This window comes from Tupaia chinensis, unplaced genomic scaffold (genome assembly GCF_000334495.1).
Source record: "Tupaia chinensis unplaced genomic scaffold, TupChi_1.0 Scaffold000527_1, whole genome shotgun sequence".
Taxonomy (NCBI): Eukaryota; Metazoa; Chordata; class Mammalia; order Scandentia; family Tupaiidae; genus Tupaia; species Tupaia belangeri.
Genome location: NW_006160040.1, coordinates 2,629,640 through 2,639,982, shown reverse-complemented (window position 1 = coordinate 2,639,982; position 10,343 = coordinate 2,629,640). Strand labels below are relative to the sequence as shown.

The following is a 10,343-nucleotide window of genomic DNA, read 5'->3' as shown; positions in this document are numbered from 1 at the left end:
CGGGATCTTGGGCACGCACGCACACGCACCCGGCGTGAGTTCTAAGCCACCACGTCCGGGACGCGAACCGCGGTCGACCACGTGGGAGTCCAGCGACATAGCCATTACGCTAACAGCTGGTTCCCTCTCCCTGTGTCTTTTCATTTATTTTTTTAAGGTAAAGTATTCTGGGCTCTCAAGCCCCTTTTTCATTGTGTTAGTGGGTGCCTCTCCCCATTCTGTTTAGGAAATCCAGGCCCATCCCCACATGGATCCTGAACTTCAGCTGTAAAATTGCTTTCGTGTGGCGTGCTTTCATGCAGCATGCTTGTGTGTCATGTGGTTTCCAGTTTTTACTTTTCAAAATTAAAATTGAAAGTTTTTTTTATTATCTTTTTTCTTCTTTTTATTTTATATATATATGTATATATATTTTTTTTCTTCTTGTTTCCTCTTCTCTAATTCTTTTCCTTTTTCTTTATCTTTATTCGTTGGCTGCTGAGCCCCTACACACTAAGTGTCTAGACAGGTATAAGCGGACAGGATCTAAACATCTGAATATGATTAGGGTCAGAATATTCCCCTATTCCCACTGATTCTGATGCACAAAGAGTGAAAATAGAACAGAAGAGTGATTACAGATCACCTCCTCTTGCACACCTCGGAATGCTCTGATTGAACTTCAAGAATTAGAAAGAAATACACCATCCATCAGATGATGACTAGAAGTCACTGCAGGATCACAAGAAATATGGGAAAACAAGAAAATACCTCTCCTCCCAAGGAAAATAAAAACTCCTCTTCATCCTCAGACAGTACAATGAAACTCATGAAAATGTCAGATAAAGAATTTAGAATTCTCGGGACCAGCGGGTGGCGTGGTGGTTAAGGCGCTGGACACTCCCACATGGCCGACCAAGGTTCAAGTCCTGGACCTGGTGGCTTGCTTTCTCACTTCCTCTCTCTCTCACTCTCACCCTCTGTCTCTCTCTGTTCAAATTAAAAAATCAATGAATAAATAAATAAAATAAAATAAATAATTTTTTTTTTAAATAATTTAGAATTTTCATGGTGACAAAGTTCACAGAGTTTAAAGAGGAGAGGAACAAGGAACTGCTGAAGAGATGGGAGAAAGGAGCTGACAAGTGCCAGGAAGTGAGGAGATTCTGGGGAGATCTAAGAGATGAAATTCACACCGTAAAAACGAATCAAATGGAACTATCAGAGATGAAGACTATAATACAGGAAGTCAAAACCTCCCTTGAAAGTATTAAAAGCAGACTAGATCATACCAAAAATCGAATCTCAGATGTAGTAGATAGAATCGCTGGCCTAGAAAAATCCATCATGAAGACCGAGAAAACTGTGCAAAAAAAAATGAGAATAATATACGAGAAATACTAAATACCATCAAACATCCAAACATCCAGATAATTGGTATCCCAGAAGGTGAAGAGACTCATAAGGGCATTGACAATCTATTCCATGAGATCCTGCAAGAAAACTTTCCAAACCTAAAGAGGCATTCAAAGATCCAGTCCCAAGAAATAGAAAGAATACCCCACATAGAATCAACCCAAGAAGATCTTCTCCAAGACACATTATAGCCGGGTTGACCAAAATCACAAAGACAAGATACTAAGATTGGCAAAAGAGAAACATCAAGTTACCTACAAAGGATATCCCATCAAGCTGACAGCAGAGCTCTCATCAGAAACAATGCAAGCGAGGAAAGAATGGGAAAATATATTCAAAGTGTTAAGGGAAAAGCAATTGCAACCAAGAATACTGTACCCGGCACGATTCCCCTTCATATGGAAAGAAAAGAAAAGAACATTCTCAGATAAACAAAACCTGAAAGAATATACCAATACTAGATCATATCTCCAAGAAGTTCTAGAGGGAGTGCTATTCCAGGAAAATTAAATACAGGCACACAGAAATGTGAATTCAAAAGCTAAGAAAAAGGCCAATTTAATCATAGAGACAAATCTGGAGTTGAATATTATATCCCAGAATTTAATTGGGTAGATCGAACCACAACAGAAGATAGATTAAGTACATGAGACTGAACTGGTGAAATAGAATGTTATGACTTTTGACTAAAACATTGCTGATTTCCTTCTAGGCTTTGTTTTCCAGTTTTAAGGATTTTTGTCCTGTCTTGAGCTGTGGATAGGTTCATGTACCTAATATTTGACCAGAATCCCAACCTGTTTCCTGACTTTAAGTTTTAAGCATAGTTCCTTAGCATTTCTTTGATTTATTAAAGCTAAAACTACTTTTCTTGAAATTAAAAAATATACTTAAAAATACCTATTTAATAACCATAGTAAGCTATATGGCATCAGCTAGGTGCTACCTTATAGTATATTCATTCTACTCGGAGTTTCACACCTAAAGTCAGACATGGATTCAGATATATATATATATATATATATTTTTTACATATATATATATATATATATATATGAAACTAGAAATGGAAAATTATTGACGATAACATGTATGGTTAAGGTACTATGCAATATATTCTGGATGGGAAATCTCATTTTATATATTGTGACAATGGTCAGTGAATGAATATTAAAACTTTTAAAAATATGGCCTGCAGGTGGCGTGGTGGCTAAGGATGCTGGATTCCCATATGGCTGCTGCGGTTCAAGTCCTGGACCTGGTGGCTTGCTTTGTCCCTCTTCCTTTCTCTGTCTCTTTCTCTTTCATCAGAGTAAGTCATATTAAGTGGAATTAAGATAAATAAATAATTCTTTAAAAATTTTTCAAAATAAAATAATTATTTTATTCAACTTTATTTATTTTTTTACTTGTTTTAATTTGACCAGTGAGAGAGAGAGAGAAAGAGAGAGAGGGAGGGAGGGAGGGAGGGAGGGAGGAAGGAAGGGAGGGAGGGAAAGCAAGCTGCCAGGTCTGGGATTCCAACCATGGTCAGCCATGTGGGAGTCCAGTGTCCTTAGCCGCCAAGCCACCTGCTATCTCTCTGTCTATCTAGCGAGCTCACATGCCCTGTAACAAAAATCTCTCTTTTAAAAAAAATTGGAAAATAGGGGGAAAATCATTCACAATCACCACCCTAACATAATCAATATTACCTTTCATTTGTGTTTCTTCCAGCCTTTTCTGCCATGCTTATCTTTTTTATATGGTGAGAGATTACAGTATTTATTCAGTCTTAGGTCCTGCTGTTTTCACGTATGCATCATAAACATTTTCCCATTGTGCTGCAGCCTTCAGAACGCTTACTAATAAGTAGCTTAAATTCTAAACAAGGCATTTGAATTTTTATTCCTGGTTGGTCTCTTTGGTAAACAGGTATATGTAAATGTATAAGTGGTTGACTTCATAAGTCAGCCTCCCAACCTGCTACCAAAACAGTCTGTGACTCGGAAAAATAGCGCCTTTGCAGGTTCTCTAGAGCAGCAGGTTAAAACTGAAACAAATTAACTACCGCAACATCCTTCAGCTTGCATTTTGGTGTTTTTTGTTTTTTGGGTTTTTTTGGAGAGGTTTTTGCTATAGGGCATGTGCGCTCGCCAGACAGACAGAGAGAGACATAGAGACAGAAAGCGAGAAATCACCCCCAGAGGGGATGGTCACGCAGCAATCCCTTCTCCTCCATTCTCCTCTCAGGATCTTGGGCACACACGCACATGCGCCCAGCGTGAGATTTAAGCCACCGGGTCTGGGACGCGAACCGCGGTGGACTATGTGGGAGTCCAGCGACATAGCCATTACGCTAACTGCTGGTTCCCCAGCTTGCGTTTTTTATCTTCTCAGTCATACAGGCGAGGTGGCTCCCTTTCCTCTAAGGTGACACTGGAGGTAGACTCCACCCTCTGTGTTTTCCTCTTCCTTCAGTGTGAGTTCTCAGCCAGTCACACTTCAGTCCACACTTCAGTATGTTGACATCTTCCTTCCAGCTGAAACTCAGTCTCCAAAGGTGAGACAAGGCCAGCTGGCATTGTTTCCCTTCTGGCCAAGCCCTTGTGGCAACCGTTTTGTACAAATGAGATGCTGTCTTCAGCTTCGGTAAAAGCTTGGGAGAAGGAAGCTCTTACAGTTTGTTCAAAGAGAAGGAAACAAAATAATCATTATGTGTCTCAGATTATTCATTCTGTAACAGTATGAACTATTTGTTATTATGTCTGCTCTTGTCTTGTTTGGGCTCCTGCGCTAGCTGGAAAGAGAGTGGTCACATCACAGTCCGTTCTCCATCTCTCTCCTTTCAGAATCTTAGGCACTCATGCATATGTGCTTGGTATTTCTCAAGCTTCTCGGATCCAGTACATGAACTGTGCTGTCGGCCATGTGGGATCCACCTGCTTTAACCACCATGCCACCAGCTGGCCTTGTTTTGTCTTTTTCTAAAGACTTTCAAATGAATTAGAAAGCAGCAAGCAGCATCCTCAAAGAATTGGACTATATTTGCAACATTTTTCTCCCTACTCTGCACTGCTTTTCACTCTCTAGGCATTCTAATGCTGTTTCCTTGCCCGCCCTCTCCCTTCCCCCATGAATCCCACAGTAACCTAAACATATATTTTTTTGGGGGGGGGCCGGGGGGCAGCAGGTGGCATGGTGGTTAAGGCGTTGGAATTCCCACACAGGCTACCACGGTATATATATAGTATAAGATCAATTTATCAGGGACCAGCAGGTGGCGTGGTAGTTAGGGTGCTAGACACTCCCACATGGCCAACCAGGGTCCCAGTCCCCAGTCCTGGTGGCTTGCTTTCTCACTTTCTCTCTCTCTCTGCCTCTCTCTGGTCAAATTAAAATAAATGAATGAATAAATAAAATTAAATAATTCTTTAAAAACAAAAGATCAACTTATCATGAACTTCTTAATTATTGCCCATGTATCCAGTTCTATACTATATTTTTCTTTTCATCTCTCTTTGCTCTCCAAGGATTAGAATTGTTATATGTGTTCTTTCTTTACAATTATAAAATTGGAGCTGGCAAGTGGCATGGTGATTAAGGGTGCTGGACTTCCATATGGCTGACTGAGGTTAAGTCCTGGACCTGGTAGCTTGCTTTCTCACTTTCCATCTCTCTCTCTCTCTGTCCCTCTCTGGTCAAATTAAAGTCTAGTTAAATAAAAATAATGGTTTAAAAAATTATATTAAAATATAATTTATAGGAATTATCAGTTGATATAATCGCTATGTCGCTGGACTCCCATGTAGTCTACCACAGTTCGAGTCCTGGACCCAGTGGCTTAAACTCATGCTGGGCGTGTGTGCCCAAGATCCCGAGAGGAGAATGGAGGAGAAGGGATTGTGGTATGGCCATCCCCGCTGGGGGGTGATTTTTCACTTTCTGTCCCTCTGTCTTTCTCTGTCTTTCTGGCGAGGGCATGTGCCTCTCCAAAAACCTCTCCCAAAAAAAAGAAGAAAAGAAAGGCCAACAGATGGCAGGCATAGCAGTTGCATCACTGAACTCCCACATGGCCAATGCGGTTCAAGTCCTGCACCTGGTGACTTGAATATCACGCCGGGTACATGTACGCTTGTGCCCAAGATCCTGGGAGGAGAATGGAAGAGAAGGTATTGAGGTGTAGTCCTGGGGGGTGATTTCTCACTTTCCCTCACACTGACTTTGTCTCCCTCTCTTTCTCTCTGGTAAGTGCACTCACCCTAGAGCCAGAACCTCTTAAAAAAATAAGAATAATGAAATAGAGAAAGCTCTTGGCCCAGTTTTGCAGTTGTGATGACAGAGACAGAAGTGTGTTTCTATGTGATGCTGGAGCCACATGGAAGCCAGGGTTTGGATCCTGGGCAGTCAGGTCATGAACATGTCAGGCACATCAGATCATGCTTGTGACCCTGGCTGGCCAGGAGGCTGGGAGACAAAGATCACAACGTGGTGACACTCTGTCAAGGGCACCTACCTGTGCGTATCTCTCGCTTATGAAAGGAATAAATTAACTTTATTTATTTTTCTTTTGTTTTATTGGGCCTGTAGATGGCATGGTGATTAAGGCACTGGATCCCACATGGCCAACTCCACAGTTCAAGTCCCAGACCTGGCGGCCTGAAAAACACACTGGACGCATGTGCATGTATGTCTCTCTGTCTCTTTCTGTCTCCAGCAAGTGCACATGCCCTATGGCAAAGCAATTTTTTAAAATGTTGTTAGTTTGTTTTATCTAGTTAGTTATAACACTGGATTTGGTTTGGGATTTTGTTTTAGATTCTCATCTCTTTCTCTATGTGTGCATATGTGTGTGTGTGTATATGTGTATATATATATATATATACAACCTATATGTGTGTATGTATACATATATATATACACATAAATATATAAATATATAGATATAGATACGAACAAATGGACAAAAGCAGGTATTAGAGAGAGAAGTCTCTTTTTTCTTAAACCATTAGACATGTATATTTTTCTTCCCCAGTGCCCTGCCTACCAACTTCTGATGATCAGAGGCTAGCATGACAGATTACCTTAATTTGTGTCTAGCTGTTGCTAAGCTATCACCATGGTATCAAGCCACTCAGGCAAATATAGATGCCTAAAAACAAATGTGTGGGCAGAAAAATTTGTCCCTAGTCCTCTCACCTCTTCTGTCATCTGGATGAGTAGCTCAGCATTAAATCTGTTTTGTAATTGCTTCACAGCCAAAACCAAAAAGCGAAACAAAAGAAAATGCTTGAAAGCCAAATTATTGCACTATAAAAATATAATGATCTCTGCAAATTTTATATTTGTCATTTCCAAAAGTCATCACTAATCTTTGTACTTACACTTTGTAATGATCAAAACATCCTACATAGTAACATTTATTGAATTTTTGCCCTCTAGCGGTATAAAGCACTAGCAAAAATATTGCTCCATTAGTTAACATTTTTGTTTTTCCAGTCAAAATAGATGGCATTTTTTAGTTCTTCTCGATTGTTAAAGTTTTTCATACAGCCCTTGAAATTCCGAATTCTAGCAGATGATTTGGCAAGGCGGCCTGGTACAACGCGTAAACCGTACTCGCCCGTTCTGTGTTTCAGCACTGTGACTGTCTCTGCACCTTTACACAGCAGGAGGTTAACCCAATGGGTACAGCTCGATTTTTTTTTAAATGCCAGTTAACACTATCAAAATATGCTTACAGACTGGATGTATCACCTGTTTACTCAAACCGTAGCATAAATACCTGTTTTTAGAAAGCTTTTCCATACGTCTATGTGAAATAAACCACTTTTGCCTTTGGCTGTTTCTAATGAAAGCGCTCCAGTTTAAACTCTGTGTTGGAACACGTCTTCCACTGGTGGCATGTGCACATCAAAAAGCGCTTTCTGTTTGCAGGATGTCAGCTATGCTATTTATAACCTAGTAACAATGCCAACTAGAGGCAGTAAAAGGTGTGTATTTCATATGCAAATTCCCAGCACGGTTTCTACAATTGTATGTTCAACAGCAGCCATAGTAAAACCGAATACAGGAAGGAAGGAAATACTACTAAAATTATAGTTTTTAATCTCTTTTTTATTTAGAAGAATTACTTATTTAATTTTATTAATTATTATTATTATTTTAATTTGACCAGAGAGAGAAAGGGAACGTGGAAAAGCAAGCTGCCAAGTCCAGGACTTAAACCAGTCGGCCACGGTGAAACCCAGCTCCTTAAGCAGCACACCACCTGCCGGCTCGAGTACTTTGTAAGGCCTTCTGTTGAATTCGTGAGGAAGATAAGTGAAAGAGTGCAAATGTAAGTAGCCTCACTTGGAGTGGACATTTTCACAAACTGGGACTTCCCTGGCTGTTACCGTAGCTGTTCAGAGGAAGAAACTCAACCATGCAACAGGCTCTTCACTCTGTTTATTTTCATGTTTGTGTTTTCCCATGCGGCCCTCTTTGCTTCTCTTTTGTTTGACCAGATTGTGATTCTCTTGACTTAGAAACCATCAGCAGAGGAAGAGGAAGCCAGGATAAGGACTTGCCTTCTTCGCACTGACATTTATTGTTACTAGGTGCAAAGTATTGTCTTGGATACAAAAATGAGCCATAGAATGGGATTGTGTCTTCCCCACTCTACTGCACACTCGGGGATTATTTCTGTCTTCTCCACGTATTGTTGGCTTCTTTTTTTTAAGAGAAATTTTTGCTCTAGGGCATGTGAGCTCATCAGAGAGACAGAGAGACAGAAAGCAAGAAATCACCCTCCAGGGGGGATGGCTATACGCAATCCCTTCTCCATTCTCTCAGGATTTGGGGCATGCATGCACGAGCCTGGCCTGAGTTTCAAGCCTTCGGGTCCAGGATTTGAACTTCAGTCGGCCATGTAGGAGTTCAGCAATGTAATCATTATGCCATCTGCTGGTCCCCTTGGCTTCTTTTTGAAGACAGTGGAAGATAACAAAGTAGACAGATCTGGGACCAGCAGGTGGAGGGCCATTCCTGTAGCACAGTGGCTAAGCACTATGTTTTGGGAGCTGAGTCTTACATGACCAACAGCAGTTCAAATCTCAGACCCAGTGGCTTGAAAAGCACACCAGGTGCGTGTGTGAGTGTGTGTGTGTGCACCCAAAATTCTGTCGGGAAGGAGAGATGGAAGAAAATATGGAAGAAAAGAGTTTGCAGTGTGACTATGCCCATTGAGGTACTACTCTCTACCCCCCCTCTTCTCACACCCCATTCTCTTTGGTGAGTGTATGTGCCCTCTGGCAATAAAGATAAATTAGGGCTAGAGGTGCCTTTTCATAGAGAGGACAATGTAAAGTGAGAAAAGGTCTAGAAAAAAGATGGTTGGGGACCAGCAGATGGAGGAATCGTTACATCATCGCTGGACTCCCACGAAGTCAACCACAGTTCAAGTCCCAGACCTGGCAGCTTAAAACTCACACTGGGCACATGTGTGTGCGTGCCCAAGATCCCAAGAGGAGAATGGAGGAGAAGGGATTGCAGCGTGGCCATAATCTCTTGGTGGGGGGGAATGTCTCGCTCTCTGCACGCATTATACAGCAAAAATCCCAAAAAAAAAGATGGTTGGAGCCCTCCCAGGGGTATATATTTAAAAGACAATTTTTAAAAATGTATTTAATCGTATTTTTTTTAATTTTTAAATTTCATTTTCTTCCATACATTCAATCACATTATTATTTGTCTTACAAAATGGATATTTCAACAGGTAAACATTTCTCCCTAGTACTGTTGATAAAACTACGAAATATCTTCAACAGATAATACCACACCTCTTTGTGCCATTAATGCTTTGCCTCCCTGTCCCTCCTCCAAGCTGTTATTTATTTTTTAAATTTGACCAGAGAGAGAAAGGAAAAGTGAAAAAACAAGTCACCATGAACCGCGGTCTGCCATGTGGGAGTCCAGCACCTTAACCACTGTGGCACCTGCCACCCCTAAAAGACAGTACCTGAAGGGTAACCAACAAGTGTAAACCTTACTGTCTGGAGAGTTATGGGGTTAGCCAGGAATGGTATTCACAGTGTGGTCTGTGAACCACCTATATAAAAATCGAAGGCTCAGGACCAGCAGTTGGTGTAATGGTTATGTCACTGGACCCTCATGTAGTGGACCATGGTTCGAGTCCTGGACCTGGTGGCTTAAACTCACGCCGGGCGCGTGTGCATGCATGCCCAAGATCCCGAGAGGAGAATGGAGGAGAAGGGATTGCAGCGTGGCCATCCCCCCTGGGGGGTGATTTCTTGCTTTCTGTCTCTGTCTCTCCCTGTCTTTCTGGCGAGCACATGTGCCCTTTAGCAAAATCCTCTCAAAAAAAAAAAAAAAAAATTGGAATCAAAGGCTCGCCTTAAACTAAGGGCTGTAGGCCCAGCTCAGTGGCACAGGCACTAGGGCACTCTGCGTGACACTGGAACCATGTGGGAGGCCTGGGATGAAATCCCAAATTAACCTGAACATACCAAGTTTGCCTGTGATTCCCGAGAGCGGGGTGGGTGAAGGGCAACAGAGTTGTGGTGAGACCTTGTCAGGGTAACCCTCTCTCACAATAAATAAGCTTGAAAAAAAAAAAAGAAGAAAAAGAAGGACTTCATTCAGACCCACTAAACCAGAATCTCTGAAGGTGAGTCCAGGAGTTTGTTTTTCAGAAGCTTCCAGGTAATCCTCACACACACTCCAGTTTTAGATCCACTGGGTAAATGATAAATGCCCTTCGCTGGACTCCCACACGGCCCACTGCTCTTCGAGTCCCAGACCCGGCGGCTTGCTTCCTCACCTTACCTTTTTCTCTCTCTGGTCCAATTTTAAAAATAATAATAATAACAGAGGCCACCTCTTGGTGCTCAAATGGTTCGTAGTACATGAATACGCCTTGTTTAATTACAGAAAATTCCAAAACGTATACTATTTTCCTTTTCCGC

General features: G+C 41.5%; 1 pseudogene; it reads left to right on the top strand.

The window, feature by feature from the left end:
- Window positions 1-7,558: 7,558 nt before the first annotated feature.
- LOC102476386 (flavin reductase (NADPH) pseudogene) overlaps window positions 7,559-10,343 on the top strand; it is a 6,943-nt pseudogene continuing 4,158 nt past the window's right edge.